Consider the following 26,775-nt stretch of genomic DNA (forward strand, 5'->3'; position numbering starts at 1 on the left):
TAGATGGTACATTCTCTGTCCTATGAAACATAGTAGGATTGTTACTTGGAAATATGTACGCTGAAATAATATTATGGTGCAGGATTGCTTCATGACATAAACTTTTTAATAAGCTTCAAACCACTTTTAACACCAGGTGACAGACAGTGTAGCATTACAACACTTTCAGTTGGCTAATTAAATGTTCTTGCTGCATAGGGCAACAACAACAGACAGACTCTTACTTATTCCATCACTGCATGATAGATATATGCCAGTTACTTGTTGACAGTCACAAAAACATTTTAAGTTTACTTACAAAGATATTCATGTAAAGCTGATAGAATAAATAATTCTTAAGCTTTATCAATTTTATCTATTTTAAATCACAGAAAGCAATAAGTATGAGTATAATACTGAATTTAAATATTCATAACTTTAAATTATAGTGTCTTGTCCACTTTTGTGCTTCACAGACAGGAGTGTGTTGAGCAATTCCATTACAAGATGTAGCAGGGTGCAGGTCAGAAGCGGTTGTGTCTCCCAGCACAGGTGTTGCCTGCTACAGAGCAGAGGGGATGTGGCCACTGGTGGTTATTGTGCGGCAGCTTGTGCCAATGAGTTGTGTAACTGTTCATTTATTGAATCTTCAGTGAAAGCAGGTTTAGTCACTCAGTTGAAACAGTCTCATTTATGCCACCCATTTAGAAGATGAAACTGCTTGTTCCTCTTGATATTACTTCTTATGGGCCAGAAAGTGAAGATGTGAGAAGTGTGCATCCAGTGTAATAATGCAGCCAGGCATGTGACTATGTTTTCAACTCTTTGAACACAAACTGAGGATTTTGTTCATGGCATTGCAGGTTTTGTAGGTGTACACCTCAAATGTGCAACTCTAGCTTTTGGAGAAAAAAAGTGAGGTCATTGGACGGCTAGGCTGTTGGTAGAAACAGTGCAATAAAATCACCACATACTCACAGTTTATCACCAAACACTAGCTGTGCTGGAAAACAGGACAAATGTTCTTTTACAGCTGCCCAGAGACCGAACAGAGTCCACTTTGATTCTCAGTGTATACCATTGTGAATAAACATTCACCTTTTAGAATTTTTGTGGCACATGAGAAGAGATTTAAGTGAGTGATGCATGTGTACTATCACACTGTTAGTAGCTGGGTGGTAACTTGTGATTTGAGTATTATGGCTGCCACAAATGTTAAGAAGCTTGTTGAATAGTAATCTCTCAAACTAATGGCTTTAGTCTGTGGTTATGTGGTAAGAGGAATCCCGTGGCGAGAAAACCAGACATTCACTGGTGCCTTGGTGATGGATTCAGCCATAATGCCTGCTGGTTATGTGGGTTCTGGCCATTGGGTATAAGGCCAATGATTATTAGTAGGTAATGGCGATCATCTATACATAATAACAGACTGACAAGGTCTAGATGGCTATGCAAAAAATGTGCCATTGGTAGAGCAAAATCCTGAATGGCTGTGTGCATATGTCGTGAAACTTTGTTTATTTGACATGAAAAACAGAAGAGAGCCCACATGTGGCTGTGTTTTTTGACACCTGAGCAGACAACGTTGCTTGACAAGTTTAATCATTGCTTTGATACCAGGGTGGGAATGAATGGCATTGAAGATCTCTCGGTGGTGTTCCTGCAGTATTACAGTCTGTAAACAATTGCCGCTGCAGCCGCATGACATTTCAGTTCCAGATCCATCAACTGGTATATGCATCAGGTGAAGGAAGGCAAGTGCTTATGATAAATCAGCGTCTGTTGGAACTCTTTCTCAGTTAATGAAAAATGCCATACTACCTCATTTCTGGCCACAAATTGGATTCATTTTCATTTGTAAATTGTATTATACATAACTGTCCATGTTCACAGAGTTGTCCAGTCTTCAGGTGTAATATTTATGTAAATATATTTCATCATTTGCATACTGTGAGGATAAACTATGAAGATTTGCTTGCTAATAATTAACAGCAAATGCTCTAAAAACAAAACTACATGGTTTACTATTATTTTTACCATACGATCTTGAATGCAAGCTAAACATATGTTATTATTTACATTTCTATTTTTATAATATTGATATGTAACTGACATCACAGTATGACAAGAATATTGTCAACATTTCATAAATGTTATCAACAATGGTCATTCTAAAAATCTTTAAAGAACTACATTTTAACAAGAATTATTTAACAAATTATATCTTAAGTATAATATAAAATTGGAAGTCACACCAACACTACATTGACTTGTAGAATGTTCCAGGTAGTTTAAAAAGAAATATGTCATTTATTATTATTCCCCAGCACTAATTGCATCAGACCAATTTTGGAGTTGATGTGTCCTCTTAGCAATAAGTAACAAAGTAAGTGATCTTAAGTTGTATGTATGACTCTTGTGTTTTGAACCTGTGTTAAGTGAATGTGGATCGACTATTTGATTGTGAATAAAGCTACATTTTTTTGTGTTATGAGAACTATTGGTTTCATGCCTTGTTGCTAACCTCCCTGGACCTAACAACTGATATTAAAATGGTGCTCTACAGAAGAGCCTGTAGACAATGGTGCCATTTTGAAGTTGAGTAAAACTTTTAAAATACTGTATGATGTAACCTTCCATAAAATTGGAAATACATTGCCTTAAACATGATGCACAGTAATTTTGAAATGTATCACAGACTTGTTTGGCAGGAGCACTAATAGTTTTCTCATTACAGATAAACATCACAAGAATAAATATGTATTATGCTCATAATAAAATTCTCTGAAGAAACATGGATGTTTGATTGGAGACAGAAAAAGTACTTTACACGTAGACTGAATGTGAGTAAATGAAAGTAAAATAACCACCATACAACTTTTGCTTGGGACTACATAAGCAAAGATGAGATAACTACATTATAATTGTCAAACTCCTCATTCATTGGGGTAAAGTTCTTATAATCATGTTAAAATGAGTGAAAATAAAGAAGCAGGCAGTGTAGCTTCACAGGGGGTCTCAGATGTGAGTCAAGGTATTTTTGATGATTCAACTGAGTGGAAGTGAACAGGAAACTGGAATTAAATGAATTATTGATAAGCATATTGAGATAAATAGACATTTACTCTACCATAAAATCCAACAGTGACTATTTGGCTTAATGTAGAATCCACCATGAAGTCTAAAAATGAATGAATTAATGATAAGATTGAAGAATTAAGTAAAAGGATGGAGGCTGTCTTAAAAAATATGGATGCAAGGGTAGACACTGTTAAAAATAGAGTCAGACATTATAATGGAAATGTCAAAGACAAGCATTGGAAAAGATCTTTATGGTAACAGGAATAGAAGATGGGATATAGGAGATTATTTGAAGAGAATGAAGGTGACTGGATGAATGCTAGTATTGGGCAGCAACAAACTAAGGACATGATGCTAAAGGAGGAACAAGATTTGAATAGGACACTTCAAGTGATTATGGTGAAGATAATGATGATAATATTGCTAATAGAGAGGAAAGTGATGTAGAAATGGAAGACAAAGTTTATGACAATATTATTAAAAGGATAGAGTGCTACTCACCATATAGTAGAGATGCTGAGTCACAGATAGGCACAACAAAAAGACTGTCAGGCAAGTAAGCTTTCAGCCACAAGGCCCTCTTTCATCTCTCTCTCTCTCTCTCTCTCTCTCTCTCTCTCTCTCTCTCACACACACACACACACACACACACACACATGTGCATGCAATTGCAACTCTCTCACACACATGACCACTCGACAAAGTTTGTGTTAGAAATAAACATAGATGTATTGAAGTTAGGTGATGTTGGAGTTCTGGGTAGTGGTATAGTAGGGAATTAGGTTATAACAAAAATACGCCAGGGAAACAGATGTTGCCTATCAGTACCTGTCAGCCCTTAGTCATTGAATAATTGGAAAGACAAAATGGAGAAAATTCAGATTAGAGGAAGTTATGCAACAACTTAGAAGGGAAAGGAGAAAAATTTTAAGATTAACATGGATGCTTATGAGAACAACAGTAATGATGAAAAATTCTGGGGAATATTTGCCAAAGCCAGTAAGGCCTCCAGTTGCATCTTGTGAAAAGTTATACCAATGTTCTATAATGTGTGATGGTCCATAGCCTTTTGACTTACAATAGTAGTAATCAAAACTAAATTGAATATATTAATTTTACATATAGAAACTGAAGTATCTGAATACATTTTAATTTTGTAATCAATGGTTTAACATTGTGAGAAATAAAATAAAATGAAAAAAAAGAAAGAAATGTTGAACCAGTACCAGCCTATGTGTACACTACTCACCAATGGTGCAGTCATGGCAAGAGTGATTTAAAAATTCATCATAATCTCTGCTTGCACAGTAATCTAAGTGCTATTCCAAAGAAAATATTGACCTGATGCTGTGAGAAATGTAACACTCCTAGTGCCAGAAGGTATTATGTCACAACAGAGCATGCACAGTAGAAAACAGACAGCTGTGCCTCTTCTCTGAGTTAATTGTATAATGGCTGAGCATCGTTTCAGTACTTAGCACTGGTTTCTAGTTATTGCAGAGAGAGTGCTACAGAACATATTTTCATCCATTTTATTTGTATACTAGCATGCATTCAAAGAGGAAAATCTAATTTTAGTGTGATTTCTGACTCACATTAGAAGACCAATGGGGTAATTTTTGTGTGCATTCCAGCTCTCTCTTGAAATGAAATGGCATCATGTTAGTGCACTATTTACAGAGTGCTGTAGAACATTAGCACATGTAACTATCTGCTACTGAATGCCTCTTATCCAAACTCATGGAAAAAACTGAAAAGTAAACTGAATAAAAAATTGAGAAATATCTGTAGCTTATTTTGTGCACATAATATGTTAGAAAATGATGAAAGAAATGGTCAGGAGTGGCTGTTAATCTGCTAAAAGCTGAAAGTGAGGAACCTTTTGAAACAGATATAGTAAAAGATTTAAATTTTAAAGAAGTTTAAAATGATTTATTGTTTGAAAATGTTGAGGGAAATGATCAAGGTGATGGGCTAGGTTGCCCTCGTATAAAAGTGAAAATAGATGACTAGGAAGGTAAATGCTTGACCAATTCAGAAGAAGACCAATTCAGGAAGTAACAGAGAAGCTCAGAGACAAAATTATGAAAGGAAAAAATGTTATTGAGTTACTAGTAATAGGGGCAAGACTTAAGGGACCATCAGGAAGACAGCAAAATGGTAAAGAATCAAGTGCTACTTACCTTTGAAACATTTCAACAGGGATGTCTAGTGATTCCAGAATTGTCAGAAAATTACTTTTGGGGATGGATTGGACAGTAAAAGTAAATGCAGGTTTTGACTAGAATTTAAACAGCACAATAACTACTGAATCTAAGAAGAACTTCATTTTCAAGACAGATGTGTTCGTTGCACACTGTGGAACTGAGAGTAACCCATGTTAGGGAAGTAAGTACCCACAGAGATAATCAACTCTTTTCTGACAAGATATTTTTAAATTATTCAGGTGATCAAACCTTTGAGGAACTTATAAACAGTAAAGTAAATGAAGCTGTAACTTTAAATACTGAACAGACAAAGAAGTTAAAAGAAATGTTGTGGTAATTGCAATATGTATTTTGTGATAAGCTAGGGTGAGTCAAACACTATCAGTTTAATTTACACCCTAAAGCTCACCAATCATGCTTTATGAAATCTTATCTGATCCTGTTTTCAAAGAGAAAATCAATATGGAGCAAGATTTTTAAAAAAGTGGAAACATGCCAAATTTTAGAGAGAAATAGCAGTGAATGCAACAATTCTCTGGGAATTGTTGCAAAATGAGATAGTGGCATCAGACTAGTCCCTGATTCCAGACATTTGAATAAGTTCCTTATAAGAGAGACTGACCATCCTGAAAATATATTGGAACTCCATCAGAAACATGAATGTCTTAAATTACAAATTTTCATGTATATGTATTTTAAATTGTAATGTTTATTGACAAGTCCTATATCATTTCGATGATGTACTACAAGGACGCTAATAAATTGAATTGAATTGAATTGAAATATAAGAGTAGCTCATATTTGATCTCAGATTTGCACCAAATCTGTCTGGAGCAAGATACTGGGTATACATTACATTTTTGTATAAAGGTAAATGTAGTAGTTGTTGTGCCTTTTGGAATTAATGTATGTATTGCTGAGTTTATTATGGCTTTAGATTTTGTTTTGAGGCATGAAGTAAATACAAAAATAATTGTATATGTTGATGAAATTTTAATAGCAGGAAAAACATTGAAAGATCACTTTGAACTACTAAGAGAAGTGCGTTTAAAATAAAGAATGACACTGAAGTTAGAAATGTGTAAGCTTAGGATGAATGTATTAAAATTATTGGGACATATTATTTCAGAAAATAGGACTTCACTTGACAGAGATTGAATTAAAGCAATCACTAATTTTTCTGTACCAAAAATAGAAACAATTAAAGTCATTTTTCAGGTTAGTGGGATTCTGTAGAAACTTTGTCAGTAATCAAGCTTTGGATACCACTTGCTTATGTCATTTGTTGAAGAAAAACTCTATGGAGTACTGTAATCAGGAATGTCAGAATGCATTTGATGAAATCATAAAACAGCTGTGTCAAAGTCAAATCTTGCATAAATCAGACATGTCTCTTCCTCTTTTTGTCACAATAGGCAGGAACAATATAGGACTTGGTGCTTATGTATTTCAAGAAATAACTCCTGGATATTCATTGGACATTTACAAATTTAAAAGTATTGTTTGGGTCATAAAGTAACTGTCTACACTGACCATAAAGCTTTATGTTAGCTACTGGGATAAAAACTGTATCAAAGATGGGTATAATTTTCAGTTTGACTATGATATTAACCCACTAAATGCTATGATCCCCATTTGGGGATTTGTCTTTGTAATGGAAATTCTGCAGTTTTAATAATGCTGGCAGCAAATGCTACCATTTCTCATTGTTGTCCAGACCTTTTTCCAGCACTTACATTGAAGTTTTGTCAGTTGTTGTTAAATGAGTGAGTTGTACAATTTTATTTCTGTGAAGAAGCTATGTTTTTCAGTGTTCCGAGAGTTACCCATTTTCAAAAAAGGATAAGTTATATTGTTGTTGTTGTTGTCTTCAGTCCCGAGACTGGCCTGATGCAGCTCTCCATGCTACTCTGTCCAGTGCCAGCTTCTTCATCTCCCAGTATTTACTGCAACCTACATCCTTCTGAATCTGCTTAGTGTATTCATCTCTTGGTCTCTCTCTATGATTTTTACCCTCCACACTGCCCTCCAATGCTACATTTGTGATCCCTTCATGCCTCAGAACATGTCCTACCAACCGGTTCCTTCTTCTTGTCAAGTTGTGCCACAAACTTCTCTTCTCCCCAATTCATCTTCGATCCCCATTTGGGGCTCATGGCAGGAAAAAATTATTTTGATTTCATTTGTTCCGGAGGCACAATGAGTTGGTATGTAAATGACCTGAACTTCATGGTTTCTTTTGGTAATGACAGTGATGTGAATGAGACCATTGACATTGTAGAGCTTCTTCCAGATCCTCTAGATGAGATGTCTGTCTGTGAAGATATCAATGAAAATATATTTGAAAATACCGTTCCATATGATGTGCCAGGTTCCTTGGAAATTCATGCCAATGGAAGAAAGGAAAATGAGGAACATGCAGGCCAACAAAAGAAGAAAGTGAAAGCTATTATCACTTGTAACTGGAAAACAAAAGACTTACTCTAAAACCTATCCTGATAGAGCAGAAATTGAATAGTGAAAATCCAATTTGGTAGCAGCACTAAAAGCAAAATCTGCTGTTGAGTGCTTTGAAGAATTTTTTGATGAACAGGTATTGAAGTTGATAGTCAGTGAAAGTATCTGACATGCTACACACAACAATAATCACAGCTATGAGTTATCCATTGGATGCATAAAAAAGTTCATAAGTATACTGCTCTTCAGTGGATACCATGCTCTTCCACAGGAAAAGCTATACTCGAATGAAGATGAGGACTTTGATATAACACGTGTACAACAGTGTATGAGTCGCAAATGATACCTGAAAATAAAATGCCACCATCATTTCAGTGATAACACTTCTTTGTTCTCAGATTTGCTCCATCTCTTTACTTGGATTGCTGCATACACTGTCTCATGGTTTGACAAGATATTTATACAAGTGTTATCTTTCCACAGTACTTCCATTATCTCTGTATTCTTGTCAAATCTATGGTCATATGCTCCTCTTTGTTTCTTCTTCGCGCTGTTCTCAGATTCTATCGGCCAGTTAGTGGGTTAATATCACAGTCAAACTGAAAATTATACCCATCTTTGATACACTTTTTATCCCAGTAGCTAACATAATGCTTTATGGTCAGTGTAGACAGTTACTTTATGATCCAAACAATACTTTTAAATTTGTCAAATGTCCAATGAATATCCAGGAGTTATTTTTTTTCATCACGGTGTAATATCTTTCATGTTTACACAATTCCCTACATGCAGAAGCTATGGATTATGTCCAGTTTCTCCTTCAGCTTCTTTTTAAGATTGGTCTGTTGATGGATTTACTGAATAATAATATCATAAGTTTTTTCCCGACAGCCTGAGCACTGATGAGCAAATGGTATGATATTATGGACACCATTACCTAAAACAGTTCATTTGTGGGAAACCAGTCAGATTTGGATTCAAACAGTGGGCCATGTGCTGCTCTCACAGTGGTTTCTGTTACCATATGTCAATCTATGAAGGAAAATTGAGGGATACAAGTGAAGTTTCAGGTCTGGGACTTGGCAGATCATTTGTGCTGAATATGATTTCTTTTCTGCAGACTCCTGAACTTCATAAAATATATTTTGATTACTTTTTCATGAGCTTCCATTTGTTGAAACAGCTCTCAGAAATGAGAGTAAGGGCAACTTGAACTGCCCATATGAACCGAATGAATAACTGGCTGATAGAATCTGAGAACAGCATGAAGAAGAAACAAAGAGGAGCATATGACCATAGATTTGACAAGAATACAGATATAATGGAAGTACTGTGGAAAGATAACAATTGTGTAAATCTCTTGTCAAACCATGAGACAGTGCATGCAGCAATCCAAGTAAAGAGATGGAGCAAATCTGAGAACAAAGAAGTGCAAGTTTCACAGCCAAGAATTATTTCAGAATATAACAATCATGTAGGAGGTGTGGTCAAACTGGGCTGGAATGTACAGAAATATTGTGTGAGGATTCGAAGTAAGAAATGGCACTTCCAGTTGTACACCAATGCATCACATGTAACGTTGGTCAATGCGCATGTCATCTACTGCCTCCTGAATGAAAATATTCTGCTGCTTCAGTTCTGGAGGATGGTGGCAAATGCATATCTTCTTTAACCATCTGCTTCTTCTGATCTGAAAAGGGCAGGGCATTCATCATACCCAAAAATCATACCTTTCACAGGTTCCAATTGAATTCAGGACTTCTAGAAACAGACATTTGATTGAACACACAACACTGGGAAAACAAATAAAAATGTGCAATTTGCAAGAAAAATGTGAGGAAAGTGTTCTGTGTGCAATGTGGGATTCCATATTGATTGCTTTGCTGTCTGGCATAAAAAAATAAAAGAAAATGCAAAAAGCGTGTGGCACGTGCCATTAAAATAAATCATTTATTTAAAGGTTATTACATTTTTTTCTTTTGTATTCCTTTTCCTCATCTCTATGTCAATCAGGCAACACAGAAATAAATGTAGATGAAAGAAAAAAATTTGGTACTTAATGGGTTCAATATGTTCAAGATAAATAAAATGTGGTAGTTGATGTTCTATCAAGGTTATCTGTGGGGTAATTCAAAAAACAACATGGGGGGGGAAGAAAGAGTTTAAAATTACATTGAAATATCTGAAGTAACCAGAATCATGACAATAACTGGAAATTAGTAAAGAGTTTTCTACCTAAAAATGAGGCAGAAACAACATTACAAAGTACACTACAGAATTTTATATAGGAAACTCAAACCAGATTTAGATGACTGGAAACTGTGCTGGCCTGAACGACCTATTTTATGGCCTATATGATGCACATTTTTCTTCAAATTATTGCCTCTGAAATTCGGTTGCATTTTATACTTGAAATTAATATAAAAATGTACAGTGTTTATAATTCTCATCAGTCTTAAAAATCACCATATATTTAATTTTGTTGGAAAGATGCTTTATTGAAGAACAGTCTTCTGCTAGATCAGTTTAGTAGTCATTTTAAAAATTCTGTGAAACAGAAATTGAGACAGTGAAATACAGAGCTTGCTGTTATTCCAGGAAGGCTTACTTCACAATTGCAACCTCTTGATGTTTCGATAAATAAATTGTTTAAGGTTTATATTAGGGAGGATGTAAGAAATAGATGATGGTTGAAACCCAACATGAATTCACACCAAAGGGATCTTTAAAATGACCTAAAATCAAACAAGGGTATCAATGAATAAAACAGTCATGGTCTAGAGTGAGAGAAGTCATTGTTGTAAATCTTTCAAGAAGTGATGAATAAGTAATGCTCTCAATGGCAGTGAAGACCATTTAATTATATGAAAAGGACAATGATGATAGTGAAGAGGAAGAAGAAGAAGAAGAAGAAGAAGAAAGTTCAGATAATGATTTTTAGTGATTTTAGAGGTCAGTTTGGTTTTATAAACTAAGAAATTTCCTTTAGTCAGGCTTTGCAGTCTAATAATTCAAATGGTAAAAATATTAATTTCTTTTAAAAAGTTGCTTGAAAATTAAGGTGCTTCTTACAATTTGCAGTGTCTTACGGTGTGTAAAATGTGGTATATTGAGGTTTTCATCACTTACGCACATGAAAGTTTGGACACTGTGAGGAAACAAAATGGTTTAAAATGGTACAAGAAAACATTTGTTTTTACAACTCTGGGAGAAGAGTAAAAATGACACTTACCATCTATGATAAATACTGTTCTCCAGTGCCAACTCATCAGACTAATTTAGGGCTTGAAGTGTAAAGGTGAATGAAGCTCTTAGCTACATGGAACAATGTAAATGGTCTTAAATTATACACATTCATCGTGTGTCTTCAAACTGTAAAAGTGAATGTGGATGAACTCTAGCTGATTGTGAATAAAGTTACACTTCTTGTGTAATGAGAACTATTTGGTTCATGCCTTGTTGCTAAACACCTAACAACTGACATTAAAACTGTGCACTACAGAAGAGCTTCTAGACACTGATGTCATTTTGAATTTAAGTAAGACTTTTAATATGCAGTGTGATATTACCTTCCATTAAGTTGGAAATACATTGCCATAAGAATGGTGCATATTATTTTGCAATGTTCTGAAGAAGAAGAGTGATTTTTTTAAATTTCTGTATTAAGGCAGGGGTATTACATGCTTTACTGAGGACGTTCTGTTGTACAAAGGCATCTATCAGCTGGCTATCTGCAATATTCACCCAGTCCTCAATTGTTATTCTGGATATGTTTCTTGAAAAGCAGTCAGTCATGGTATTATCTTCAGCTTTGATGAACTGAACATCAATTGTAAACTGTGTGACAAATTCAACATGTTCCATCGACAAGGTAAAGTAAGTTTAATTGGCTGCCGTAGAACAGAAGAGTGGTCAATGGTCCATAAATATTGCAAAATGTTGGCACTCTAACCTGGGTTGAGAGTGTATAATTGCCACATACACAGCAAGAAATTCTCTATCTGTAGTGCTTCATCTAGTTTGCATCTCTTTGAGACACCTGGAGAAAAATGCCAGGTGCTTCCAAGATCCATGAAACTGTTGCTTAAGGCAGTGCCCAGTGCTACCTGGCTGGTATATACAAAGGCCTATTCAGTGCACCATGCATCAGATGTGTTAGCAGTGTTGTCTTAGACAGTGCTGTCTTCAAACCTTCCAAACACCTAAGATGCTTCTGTAGATCACTCAATTTTTCTGTTGTTGCAAGTGTTTTTTCGGGTGAGATGCAAATTGAGAGGCTATTGCACAACTACGACATGTGGTAAATGGTATCAATAAAAGCACACGATGCTCATAAATCACTTAAGTCCTCTATATATAGTAGGACACTGAATATTTTTCTTGTGGTGGTGCCAGCCCTGTACAGAGACCTTGTCACCCAGAAAAAAGATTTCTGATTTTTTGAACATCCATTTCTCTGCGTTCATGAGAACACCAAAATCTTCAAGATGTTGAAAGAGTTGGGGCAAATGTTCCAAATGTTCTCACAAGGACTTAGAAAAAATCAAAATATCATCAAGATATCAAAAGACAAATGGGAGATGACATAAAATACTGTGCATGAATCTCTGACATGTCTGTGTGGTGGTTCTTAATCAATACAACATAAAGTGGTCATGATGTAATTTGAATGGTATGATGATGGCCATTTTATTTAGTTATCCTTGACCATTGGAACTTGTGAGAGATGATTGACAACACCAAATACAGATGTACCATTTACTGCATATTTAAAATCTGTGATGATTGGCACCAGATAGCAGTTTGGTATCATGCATTATGCTCAGTAATTGTTGTACGATCTCTGTGCACTATCTTTCTTTTCCACCATGTGAAGTAAAAATGCCCAATCACTATCTGATACAGACACAATGCATCTGTGAACATCATGTGACATAATAACACTTTTGTCATGTTTATTACACATTATATTATTATCACTTAATGACTACATAATGTGAGCATGGATGTATATATTCTGTACTCACAGTATGTGCAGTTCTTAATTAGGTGAAGTGTATGGAAGAGACTTGAGTATTTAGAGAATTTAAAATATTGGCAGGAAATGGTGAATATTTTTCTTGCGGTGGTGCCAGCCCTGTACAGAGACCTTGTCACCCAGAAAAAAGATTTCTGATTTTTTGAACATCCATTTCTCTGCGTTCATGAGAACACCAAAATCTTCAAGATGTTGAAAGAGTTGGGGCAAATGTTCCAAATGTTCTCACAAGGACTTGGGAAAAATCAAAATATCATCAAGATATCAAAAGACAAATGGGAGATGACATAAAATACTGTGCATGAATCTCTGATATGTCTGTGTGGTGGTTCTTAATCAATACAACATAAAGTGGTCATGATGTAATTTGAATGGTATGATGATGGCCATTTTATTTAGTTATCCTTGACCATTGGAACTTGTGAGAGATGATTGACAACACCAAATACAGATGTACCATTTACTGCAAATTTAAAATCTGTGATGATTGGCACCAGATAGCAGTTTGGTATCATGCATCATGCTCAGTAATTGTTGTACGATCTCTGTGCACTATCTTTCTTTTCCACCATGTGAAGTAAAAATGCCCAATCACTATCTGATACAGACACAATGCATCTGTGAACATCATGTGACATAATAACACTTTTGTCATGTTTATTACACATTATATTATTATCACTTAAAGACTACATGATGTGAGCATGGATGTATATATTCTGTACTCACAGTATGAGCAGTTCTTAATTAGGTGAAGTGTATGGAAGAGACTTGAGTATTTAGAGAATTTAAAATATTGGCAGGAAATGTTGTGATATATTTTTGTGTGTGTGTGTGTGTGTGTGTGTGTGTGTGTGTGTGTGTGTGTGTGTAGCCAGTGCTATTTTCCATTAGTATGACATGTACTCTGCGGACACTTAGGTTGCTCTTTGTTTTTTAATTGTAATTAAGAAATACATTTCTTGGAACTGACTTCTACAGTTTCCTATTTGCAATAGTCCAAAGTAAAAGTAATTTATGGATAGTGAATCATTGCAAGAAACTGCTACCTAGTTTTGATATATACATAATAACTATGCTGTGTTTTCTGTAAAATCTCTGAGTGGTCAGCAGGTTCTAACAGAGAAAGAATGGAGCTGTGGTGTGAAGATGGCAAGGACAATTTCAAAGTAATATTTTTCAAAGTTGCTGTGTTATTTGTATAAGGGGAGTAAGCTAGCTTTAATACTAACTGCTAGATTACAAATGTTCAACATGAAGCCATATTTACAATTTAATTGGTAATGTGAATGTAAAATACTCATTCCCCATGAAATGGTCCATACAATTGTTTTTGTTGTTATTCAGGTGGTATTTATCTGTATGAAGAGTGTTGCCACCCACTAATGCTTGTCGTCCCCATTTCGGTAACTGCACCTTAGATTGTCTTGCATTGTGTCCAAACTTTTTGTGGTACCAAGTTGTCTTCTGATGTGAAGCACTTCCATTGCTATCAAAATTTTGTTCTTTGTACACACGTTTTATTTGTAGGTACTGAACTGTGTGTGAACTGCCACAGATTTTTACTGCACAAGCTGTTTTCTGGTGGTGATAGCAACATCTTCCTCATGAAGTCAGTCAATACAGCACCAATAGCAGCTGCTAAGGTTGTCATGCACGTTCTGGGGCCAGGACCATTTTCATTATTTAGCATGCATGTTCTAGTGCTGCTCTCAAAAGATGAAGTTTGGTTACAAAAATTATCTTCTAGGTAATTAGCCATTACATCTGTTTTCTCTGGTAGGTTTGATATTGGTAGGTTAGTATCCATCACCAACACATTTCTGTGGAAAGTTAGACATAACACAGTTTCTGTCAAGAGAGTTGTATTTAGAAACATACACAGTACACTCCACCCTTCATAAGGTTTCAGTTGTACATAAGTCTGAGGTGAAAGCTGATTTTTCAAACATTCATGTTTTGGCAAGGAATAATGTTTGATCACAGTGATTTTTACATGAGCATATGATTATTCATGTAGTCTTTTTGAAGTGATCTTTGTCTAATTCTGCCAACACTAACACATATCTGTTAAAGTCACTGAGTACTTGGTGTTTGTGGAAAATCACTTATATGTGAAGAAACCACAAATCATTGTTGAGCAGAATGACAGGCATTTCACATTACCATTGCTTTTGGGCAACAAGGCCTTCATAAAAAATGCACACACACACACACACACACACACACACACACACACACACACACACACACACATACGCACACACATACAAATGCAACTCACACACACATGGCCACAGTGTCTGGCTGCTGAGCCCAGACTGTCTGAAGCCAATCACAACCCACTGGTGGGTTGGTGATCGGTTCTGAGGACAATGCTGCACACTGTGAGCTTCACTGAAACTCCAAACTCCAAAGTTGGTATTCTCAACCTTCTTTGCAAATCGCTCCATTCATACACGTATGACCTCAGACCCCAAACAACAGGAATTGTTTGTCTCAGCATGCATCACAATCTGCAGATGGCTACATCCTGTTTCCTCTGTGAGTTATGGAATAGCCTCTTCAACAAGTTGAAGCCCACAGAAACACATTCTGTGACAGGCTGGGCTGTGACTTCCTAGACTTGCACCACAGGGTTGGTCCTCAAAAACGGGTCATGCGCAATCAACATTCAACGCTGCTAGCCAGGTAGCTGGCTATCTGAGGCGTGTGCACAAGCAATTTTTAGGTCAGGTGACTATTGATCCAGCCCAGATAATGCAAGCTACCAGTGACCTGGAAGTATCAGTGTGAGATTCAAAGAAATGCTCTGCACAGGAGAGAGTTGGGGAAGACTCACTTCCTGATATAACTGAAAACTTGTGTGAAAATCTCAGTTTGCTTATACAAAAAACTCACCAATTATATTGTAACCACTGAAGAAAACTTTAATCATCTAATAATCAATTTTGATAATTACAATTTTGTTAGTCATGTGCATGAAGACATCAGATCTCAATCAATGAATAGCTGTATTTACAAGTTAGTTTGGCAGTAGTTTCATGGAATTCAAAGTGGCTAAAAATAGTTTCTCTCTCAGTTACAAAAGCTGAATACATGACCCTATCAACAGCAGTGGAAACAACAATATATGTCCAAGGATTTAGCATGAATTGAGTGCTAAACACAGTAAAAAACCAATAAGTGTGTTCCATGATAACAGAGGTGCCACTATATTGAGTCCCAAGGGTATGCATTAAACACAATGATGTGAGGCACAACTATATTAGTGATCTAATAAATGGAGGAAAGTGCAGCATCAAGTCAGTCAGTACCAACAAACAGAAATCTGATTTTTTGACAAAGGCACTCCCAAATTTTAAGCCTCAGTAGTGTTGCCAAGCAGTGAGACTTCCAGAGTTCCCAAATTAACATCTTGAGAACTTCTGAGAGTTTTGGCAAGAACTATGTCTTTTCCTTTGTTGGTTTCTTGTTTAGTAGTTTATGTTTTATCATCTTTGGTATGTTTATGTAAATTAATTGTTGAATAAATCATATTTCATAGTAAGTGTTCCCGATAATATGATGACATGAATTTCATTCATCACAGCAAACTTAATAATGTCGCAAAGGACTAACTGTAGTCAATATCCAATAGTATCATTTTTGTGCCATGAGTAGTAAGTTCTTTCATACTTATTTGATTAAGGCTTTTTGGATCCAAGTACGTCTGAAATTTTTCGTAATGTTTTGACATCAAGAATAAATCTCTAAAAGTTCCTGACTCATTTTTATACATTTTTCATGTACACTTTCACCTATGTATTCATATACATATCCATATAGTGTTTTTTACTTAACAAGATCTGGGTGATATTTATCACACAACTTGGCCCAACAACAGCATTTTACTTAACTTTCATGAAATTACACAACAGACAATAAAACACATGAGTTAAAAATCATTGCCACAGTGAAGATAACAATGAAATGTCCAGTAATGCTCAACTGGCAGTATGAACTGTTTAAGAAAAGCCTGCATAGTAATGCTTCCTCCATTAAATTTTGCAGTAAATAATAACATCCCTCATTAATCACTTTCTGCAAGTCATTAGATAGCCTTAACATATAATGTTATAAGTAATGTATCTCAATACTCTTCATTGTTCACAGTCAATCAGTTATGTGTTTTGTGCCATTTCCATGGTAGTTAGGTATCATTTTCATGCCTTTTTTGGTTTCTGTCTATGAATGTTTTCAGCTCCTTTGATTGTGCTAATAGTTTTAAAGTTTCCTGATTTTTGTGTTTCCAAGTTCTCCACTTCAGAAGTCAGCTCTTTTTCTCCAAATCTCACAGATGAAAAAGTGGTCTATGATTTCTCAGAAAGTTGTTATGTGAGTAGTGTTAGTATTCTACTTTCTTTTGAAAGGACACTTGGTCTTTAAAAACTGGTTATGTACTGGTATATTTTGATTTATGCTACATGGTCACTTTCTTGTTTTATTCCCTAAGTTTCTTTAGCTAAGTTCCTTTTGCCAGTAATGCAGTCATCTCATAAACATTATGTTTTATTTGTTATTAAATGTAATTCATACTTCTTGAAGGGTAGTGTGAACAGCTTGTATGATGTAAGACTCAAAGGCTATAAAAAAAATAATTATTGTCTTATTGTAACTACATAATCAGTCTTAAATTTTTATATGTATTGAACAATTCACTTTTACTTGATAGGAATAAAAGCAATAGTTATATAAAAAAGTGCAATATTTGTCAGAATGTAGTCTAGTAGCAGAAACAATAAAAATCCTTAAGGTGTTGACTGGAAATCATCACAGATGTCACTGTAGAATTTAAGAGAGCAACAGGAAAGTATTTTAAGTGACAAAGATTATATAACTGGGGATCTAATGAAAAATATATAACCCTAATTAAACCTTTATATCGTATTTTGCATTTAGCATGTGCAATAAATGACAACAATAAACAGTTTGACAAAAGCAAAATAAAAAATAAAAAATTGAGTTATGAATAACTTACACTGAATACGTGACATTAACTGAGACAGTTAACATTCCTATATTTTAATTAGCATCAAATCTGTTTCTCAAGCTATGGGTACCAAAAAACCCTATATGTAAATGTGAAGATGGCCATACTGTTTAGATCATTTTCAGAAAAGATCATTTTGAAAAAATGAATAGCATATTATTCTGCTCAGTGTACATTACCTGAATTGAACTGTTTCTTTATAATATATGGCAAATTTGAAAATTTAGGGATGATTTACTTAGAATTAAATCTTATCAGCTCAGAACAAAGTTACACGAATGTACTATGTATTAACTGAGTTTATTTTCCTTTTAGTCATATTTTCTAAAATTTCTTCAGGAATATCTTGGAGGCAAGAGATAAGATTGCTACCACTTGTAATTCATCCATTCAAATGATTTTACTGCTTTTAGTACAGTTATTTCTTAAATTTTATGAAATGCTATGACAATTTTGTGAACAGAATTTAAGTTCATTAATGAAATTTGGATTTACTGCTTATACAATGCAATACTTCATCCACCACCGCAACTGGCTGCCTAATGGCGGAACAGTGTTTGATTACTAGTGCTGCCAGGGACCTCTCCATGGTGGGAGCACTGGAACAGGATGCATTCAGTACTGTGATGCCCACAGAGGAGCTACTTCAATGTAAAGGAGTGTTACCAAGTCTGTTAAACTGACAAAGGCCTCCCCCCCCCCCCCCCCTCTCCTCCTGCTCCATACCATATTCCAATGAAGCCACAGACAGAGAATGGCATAGAAGTTGGTTGGTCTACATGGATGTGCCCATGGCCAGAGCAGCAGTGCTTTAATGCTTAATTAGTATGATACTTTCTCATTCAGAAAAGGAAATGGATAAAATGTTATGGGTGCTATAAGCTGCACAAAAAGAAAAAGTAAAATGTAAATAACAAGAAAACAAGTGTAATGACAATTACAAAAAAGGTGAAAAGAGTCCACCATGGGGAGAAAAATTGTTGGCACTAAAATTAAAAGAGAAACACAATTCAGCTATCTCAGCAATGTAAATATGGAAGACAGTTAATGTTTAATAGAAGTGAGAAGAAGATCAGCACTGCCAAAACAAGAAATCATAGTTACAAAAAATATTACTACAAATAATCACATGGATGTAAGAATCAAGGTGTCTTTCACAAAATCATCTGTGTGGAACCCACTTTTTTATGGATACAGAAGCTGGACACTGGAGGAATAAAAGATTCAACAGCAATGTTTATATGCTAAAAATGTGCTGAGTAGGTCAGGTGGAAATAAAAACAACTGCAGGAATCATACAGAATCACAGGACAGAAAACAAATAAAATAAGTATAAATCAGAAAAATATAATTTCTTGGCAGATCTTTACAGAGAACATCTTTCACATAAATCCATATGAAGCTGATGCATGAATAAAAAAAAAAGAGAGAAAATCTGAGAAATATTTATTTTGCAGATACCAGGAGCATAACATGATGTAATTATTATTGGAGATCAAAATAAAAGCAAATGACTGATTAGCATAATTGCTTCAACAAGATGTAGTCTTTCTGAAATGAATGAATAAATACAATATATGTTCAAATTAATGATATGGATATAATAGAGGGAAACATTCCACGTGGGAAAAATATATCTAAAAACAAAGATGATGTGACTTACCAAACAAAAGCGCTGGCAGGTCGATAGACACACAAACAAACACAAACATACACACAAAATTCAAGCTTTTGCAACAAACTGTTGCTTCATCAGGAAAGAGGGAAAGAGAGGGAAAGACGAAAGGATGTGGGTTTTAAGGGAGAGGGTAAGGAGTCATTCCAATCCCGGGAGCGGAAAGACTTACCTTAGGGGCAAAAAGGGACAGGTATACACTCGCACACACACCCATATCCAACCGCACATACACAGACACAAGGAGACATTTGTAAAGGCAAAGATTTTCGGCAGAGATGTCAGTCAATATGTTCAAGTCAATATGTCAATATGTTCAGTCAATATGTTCAAGTATTTAAATGTCCACTACTGTAGAATCCTTGTTTCTGACTGACAAAACCTATCAGTCAGTCAGTGAGAGCTATCCTTGAGTAGTCCAGATGTAAACACATTGCTCTTCTGAGGTAGGGATGCTGTTTCAAGTGCTACTATAGCATCCAATTTTACTTCATATAATCAACATAGCATAGTGCCAAAAAAGTGTAGAATAATTCTGTTTCAATAACTACCTATGGACTTTGACAAAATTAAAGTTCTTACTACATACATCTTCCCCCATGAACCATGGACCTTGCTGTTGGTGGGGAGGCTTGCGTGCCTCAGCCAATACAGACAGCCGTACCGTAGGTGCAACCACAATGGAGGGGTATCTGTTGAAAGGCCAGACAAATGCGTGGTTCCTGAAGAGGGGCAGCAGCCTTTTCAGTAGCTGCAGGGGCAACAGTCTGGATGATTGACTGATCTGGCCTTGTAACACTAACCAAAACGGCCTTGCTGTGCTGGTACTGTGAGCGGTTGAAAGCAAGGGGAAACTGCAGCCGTAATTTTTCCCGAGGGCATGCACCTTTACTGTATGGTTAATGATGATGGCGTCCTCTTGGGTAAAATATTCCGGAGGTAAAATAGTCCCCCATTCGGATATCCGGGCAGGGACTACTCAAGAGGACGTCGTTATCAGGAGAAAGAAAACTGGCGTTCTACGGATCGGAGTGTGGAATGTCAGGCCCCTTAATCAGGCAGGTAGGTTAGAAAATTTAAAAAGGGAGATGGATAGGTTAAAGTTAGATATAGTGGGAATTAGTGAAGTTCGGTGGCAGGAGGAACAAGACTTTTGGTCAGGTGAATACAGGGTTATAAATACAAAGGCAAATAGGGGTAATGCAGGAGTAGGTTTAATAATGAATAAAAAAATAGGAATGCGGGTAAGCTACTACAAACAACATAGTGAATGCATTATTGTGGCCAAGATAGACACTTAGCCCACGCCTACTACAGTAGTACAAGTTTATATGCCAACTAGCTCTGCAGATGACGAAGAAATTGAAGAAATGTATGATTGAATGAAAGAAATTATTCAGATAGTGAAGGGAGACGAAAATAAATAGTCATGGGTGACTGGAATTCGGTAGTAGGAAAAGGGAGAGAAGGAAACGTAGTAGGTGAATATGGATTGGGGGTAAGAAATGAAAGAGGAAGCCGCCTGGTAGAATTTTGTGCAGAGCATAACTTAATCATAGCTAACACTTGGTTCAAGAATCATGAAAGAAGGTTGTATACATGGAAGAACCCTGGAGATACTAAAAGGTATCAGTTAGATTATATAATGGTAGGACAGAGATTTAGGAACCAGGTTTTAAATTTGTAAGACATTTCCAGGGGCAGATGTGGACTCTGACCACAATCTATTGGTTATGAACTGTAGATTAAAACTAAAGAAACTGCAAAAAGGTGGGAATTTAAGGAGATGGGTTCTGGATAAACTGACTAAACCAGAGGTTGTACAGAGTTTCAGGGAGAGCGTAAGGGAACAAATGGCTGGAATGGGAGAAAGAAATACAGTAGAAGAAGAATGGATAGCTTTGAGGGATGCAGTAGTGGAGGCAGCAGAGGATCAAGTAGGTAAAAAGACGAAGGCTAGTAGAAATCCTTGGGTAACACAAGAAATACTGAATTTAATTGATGAAAGGAGAAAATATAAAAATGCAGTAAATGAAGCAGGCAAAAAGGAATACAAACATCTCAAAAATGAGATTGACAGGAAGTGCAAAATGGCTAAGCAGGGATGTCTAGAGGATAAATGTAAGGCTGTAGAGGCGTATCTCACTAGGGGTAAGATAGATACCACCTACAGGAAAATTAAGGAGACCTTTGGAGAAAAGAGAACCACTTGTATGAATATCAAGAGCTCAGATGGAAACCCAGTTCTAAGCAAAGAGGGGAAAGCAGAAAGGTGGAAGGAGTATATAGAGGGTCTATACAGGGCAATGTACTTGAGGACAATATTATGGAAATGGAAGAGGATGTAGATGAAGATGAAATGGGAGATATGATCCTGCGTGAAGAGTTCGACAGAGCACTGAAAGACCTGAGTTGAAACAAGACCCCCGGAGTAGACAACATTCCATTAGAACTACTGACTGCCTTGGGAGAGCCAGTCCTGACAAAACTCTATCATCTGGTAAGCAAGATGCATGAGACAGGCGAAATACCCTCAGACTTCCAGAAGAATATAATAATCCCAATCCCAAAGAAAGCAGGTGTTGACAGATGTGAAAATTACCGAACTATCAGTTTAATAAGTCACGGCTGAAAAATACTAACGCGAATTCTTTACAGACAAATGGAAAAACCAGTAGAAGATGACCTTGAGGAAGATCAGTTTGGATTCTGTAGAAATATTGGAACACGTGAGGCAATACTGACCCTACGGCTTATCTTAGAAGCTAGATTAAGGAAAGGCAAACCTACGTTTCTAGCATTTGTAGACTTAGAGGAAGCTTTTGACAATGTTGACTGGAATACTCTCTTTCAAATTCTGAAGGTGGCAGGGGTAAAATACGGGGAGCGAAAGGCTATTTACAATTTGTATGGAAACCAATTGGATGTTATAAGACTTGAGGGGCATGAAAGGGAAGCAGTGGTTGGGAAGGGAGTGAGACAGGGTTGCAGCCTCTCCCCAATGTTATTCCATTCTGTATATTGAGCAAGCAGTGAAGGAAACAAAAGAAAAATGTGGAGTAGGTATTAAAATCCATGGAGAAGAAATAAAAACTTTGAGGTTCGCCGATGACATTGTAATTCTGTCAGAGACAGCAAAGGACTTGGAAGAGCAGTTGAACGGAATGGATAGTGTCTTGAAAGGAGGATATAAGATGAACATCAACAAAAGCAAAACGAGGATAATGGAATGTAGTCGAATTAAGTCCAGTGATGCTGAGGGTATTAGGTTAGGAAATGAGACACTTAAAGTAGTAAAGGTGTTTTGCTATTTGGAGAGCAAAATAACTGATGATGGTCAAAGTAGAGAGGATATAAAATGTAGACTGGTGATGGCAAGGAAAGCGTTTCTGAAGAAGAGAAATTTGTTAAGATTGAATATAGATTTAAGTGTCAGGAAGTCATTTCTGAAAGTATTTGTATGGAGTGTAGCCATGTATGGAAGTGAAACATGGACGATAAATAGTTTAGACAAGAAGAGAATCGAAGCTTTCGAAATGTGGTGCTACAGAAGAATGCTGAATATTAGATGGGTAGATCACATAACTAATGAGGAGGTGTTGAATAGGATTTGGGAGAAGTTTGTGGCACAACTTGACTAGGAGAAGGGATCAGTTGGTAGGACATGTTCTGAGGCATCAAGGGATCACCAATTTGGTATTTGAGGGCAGCGTGGAGGGAGACCAAGAGATGAATACACCAAGCAGATTCAGAAGGATGTAGGTTGCAGTAGGTACTGGGAGATGAAGAAGCTTGCACAGGATAGAGTAGCATGGAGAGCAGCATCAAACCAGTCTCGGGACTGAAGACCACAACCACAACAACAACAACAACAACTACATACATTCTCCCAGAACACTATTTAGAGGTTTTGTAGAGTTTGTGGGAAATGTGGAGAAGCCTGTAGCAAGCCAAACCCCTGAGTCAGTCTGTGATATAGGTATGGGTATTGTGTGTCATAGTACCTTGCTCACAAAAAGACAGCTGTCTGGCACACAGTTTTAACTTATCACATACTATTGAGGGATTTTGTCTATTGCAGTAATCACACCTACATCTCTGTGATTCATGACAGATAATACTTTTTTGTTCTATGAATCCCCACAGATGGAGAGCATTTGAAATGATTGCTTCATAGTCCCTACAAGGCTGATACTTTTGAGGCTGAAAAGTATTTGTAATAATTGTTCTGAAACTGTTTCTTGGAACCATAATCAGTTTTTCATGAGACATTTTGTGTCTTCCTTTGAATGTTTGTCAGTTATGACGTTTAAGTATTTCTGCTGCAATCTCTTGCTAGGCAAGTAATCATGAAAATATTTTTCTTGCCCTTCTTTGTACTCACACAGTATCCATTGTTAACTTGAAATGAAATGGATGCCACACACTTGAGTAGTATTTGAGTATTCGATACGCAAATGACCTAAATGTAACCTTATTTGTAGCCAACCTGCAACTCCTCATATCTTGCCAATAAATTAAAACCTGTTATTTGTTTTACCATCAACTGAGTTTTGCAGAAGTCTAGAGCCATTGAATCCACCTTGTTGCAAATGGAATTTTATACAATGAGTTCATAATTTTGTTCTAAATAGGTCACTACATTTGAACTCAATATATTTTCTAAATTCTTGATACAAATGTGGGTGAGTGATAAGAGGACAGTATTTCAAAGTACGTTATGAAGACACAAAAAAAACTTGACATAGTATGGATGATATTTGATCACTAAATAGAAGCACAAATTACTTTTCATCATGATGATGACAAAGAAGGAAACTCAAATTTCATTAACTGTTACGTGACTGCATTTTTTACATTGCAGTTCACTAAAGGCAACAAAATGTTTTGATAAAGTATTCTAAATTATGAAGCTGAAACATACCCAGGTTCTGTTCCATCATCTTTCGAGCGTGCACTCAGGACAGCGACAATTCTTCTTCCGATATTTTGGCTAGAAACCTCCCAGCCATCATCGAAGATGAGTCGAAGACTGAGTTCATAGCGTTTGCGCGTGCCTATTTATACGGAGAGTCATGCGATACAAAGCTGCAGAGGATTGAAAACGCATGCGTCAAAGATATCAAAGTCGCCACTACTGCGCTAGTCATAGATAAGATGTAAATAGCAAAGATAAACATATAAGTGCAGAGTGCAAACAAAATAGTGCTGCTGTGAATCCACAGTGCTTGTAAATAAATAATTAATCTTTAAAAGTGGTAACATCTGTCGGAAGTGAAGATGCAGAAATTCTTTCCGAACGAAGGTGTGAAATAAGCGGTTTCCAAGCATTGTCAAGATGAAATCCTTCATCACGGTTTAGCAGGTTGTTGGCTAGTTGTATTTCTACAGCTTCCTTAACAACTGAGTCCCAGAAAGATGAAGCAGTAGTTAAAATCTTAACATCTTTATAATCCATGGCATGGCCAGTAGAAATGCAATGTTCGGCAACTGCTGATTTGTTTATGAAATCCCTTGTGAGTGTGGCAAATGTTACATAGGGCAAACCACGTGCACTGTACAGGAACGATGCGTCGAACACCAGTGGTACACACGTCTTCTTCAGTCCAACAAATCAGCAATTGCCGAACATTGCATTTCTACTGGCTATGCCATGGATTATAAAGATGTTAAGATTTTAACTACTGCTTCATCTTTCTGGGACTCAGTTGTTAAGGAAGCTGTAGAAATACAACTAGCTGACAACCTGCTAAACCGTTATGAAGGATTTCATCTTGACAATGCTTGGAAACCGCTTATTTCACACCTTCGTTCGGAAAGAATTTCTGCATCTTCACTTCCGACAGATGTTACCACTTTTAAAGATTAATTATTTATTTACAAGCACTGTGGATTCGCAGCAGCACTATTTTGTTTGCACTCTGTGCTTGTATGTTTCTCTTTGCTATATACATCTTATCTATGACTAGCGCAGTAGTGGCGACTTTGATATCATTGACGCATGTGTTTTCAATCCTCAGCAGCTTTGTATCACGTGACTCTCTGTATAAATAGGCATGCGCAAATGCTATGAACTCAGTCTCCAACTCACCTTGATGATGGCTGGGAGGTTTCTAGCTGAAATATCGCAAGAAGAATTGTCGCTGTCCCGAGTGCACGCCCGAAAGATGATGGAACATTATGTCCGCCGGGAAAACTTCAAGAATCACATACCCAGGTTCTGTTCGTCAATGCCTTCCCAGTATCATTATCATAAACCATGAATTCCTTTAACCAATAGCCAAGACCCATCACAAAGGCTCCTTTTACTTGACCTATATCAATCTCTGGGCTTAGGCTTTCTCCAGCATCTTCCAGTATGTCTACACGTAGTATCTGAAAAATTTATATTACAGTCATTTTTCTATTAAGTTCAGTGCTACCTGAGAATATATGTATTGAGCATTTATGATTATTAATTTTGTTTCACATACAAGGTGTACAAAAACATGTATTAGAAACTTTACAGATTTATTCTTGACATCAAAACATCACAAACTGATCTTAAGATCATGGTGCTGGAAATCCTGCATTAGGGAGGTATGTCAAGAATTCCCTGTTGTGACTTCTGGGTGTGTAATTTGCCTCAAATCACTCCACATCACATTGACATATTCAATATCTGAAATAATGACCATGCACTATGCGTACAGCATACCAGGCAGGACTGCAGATGCAGCATGTCAACATTATGCTGAATGTTACCCTGGGCGCCACTCATATTGTCCACTATCATTTGTGTGTCTCCACCAACACGTGTGCGAGGCAGTCGTATTTGAGAAGAGTTGCAGCTGGTAGGAAACCATATGATGTAAGGTAACCTGAGCTTGAAGAACTGGTTCTTCAGACTATGGCTGAAACTTCATCAACTGGTAAAAGGAGTATTCTGAGATGGGAAGGCACTAAGAAAATGATGATTTGGAATATTCTACATGAAAAGCTTCTATACTGTATTACCACCAGTGGATACAAGGATTAAATGAAGTAGGCACTCAGTTGGGAATAACTTTCTATCAATGCAGGTTAGGGTAGTGTGCTGTGTTTCACACGACGGGGTCTTAAAATCTCAAATAATCTTGGAAATCTGTGTCTTGTCAGTAGCTTTTGTAGGAGTGACGTAACACATACAGGATCTTGCATACTTTGTGACATGTCACCTGCATTATTTCCTCGTTAATTGTCCCCGGTGTCAACATATTGTGTTGCTACACTGGCTGAAAAGTGGAGTGTGGAAGTACAACACTCCAAATGTTTATAATTACACTTG

This window comes from Schistocerca nitens, chromosome 9 (genome assembly GCF_023898315.1).
Source record: "Schistocerca nitens isolate TAMUIC-IGC-003100 chromosome 9, iqSchNite1.1, whole genome shotgun sequence".
Lineage (NCBI taxonomy): Eukaryota > Metazoa > Arthropoda > Insecta > Orthoptera > Acrididae > Schistocerca > Schistocerca nitens.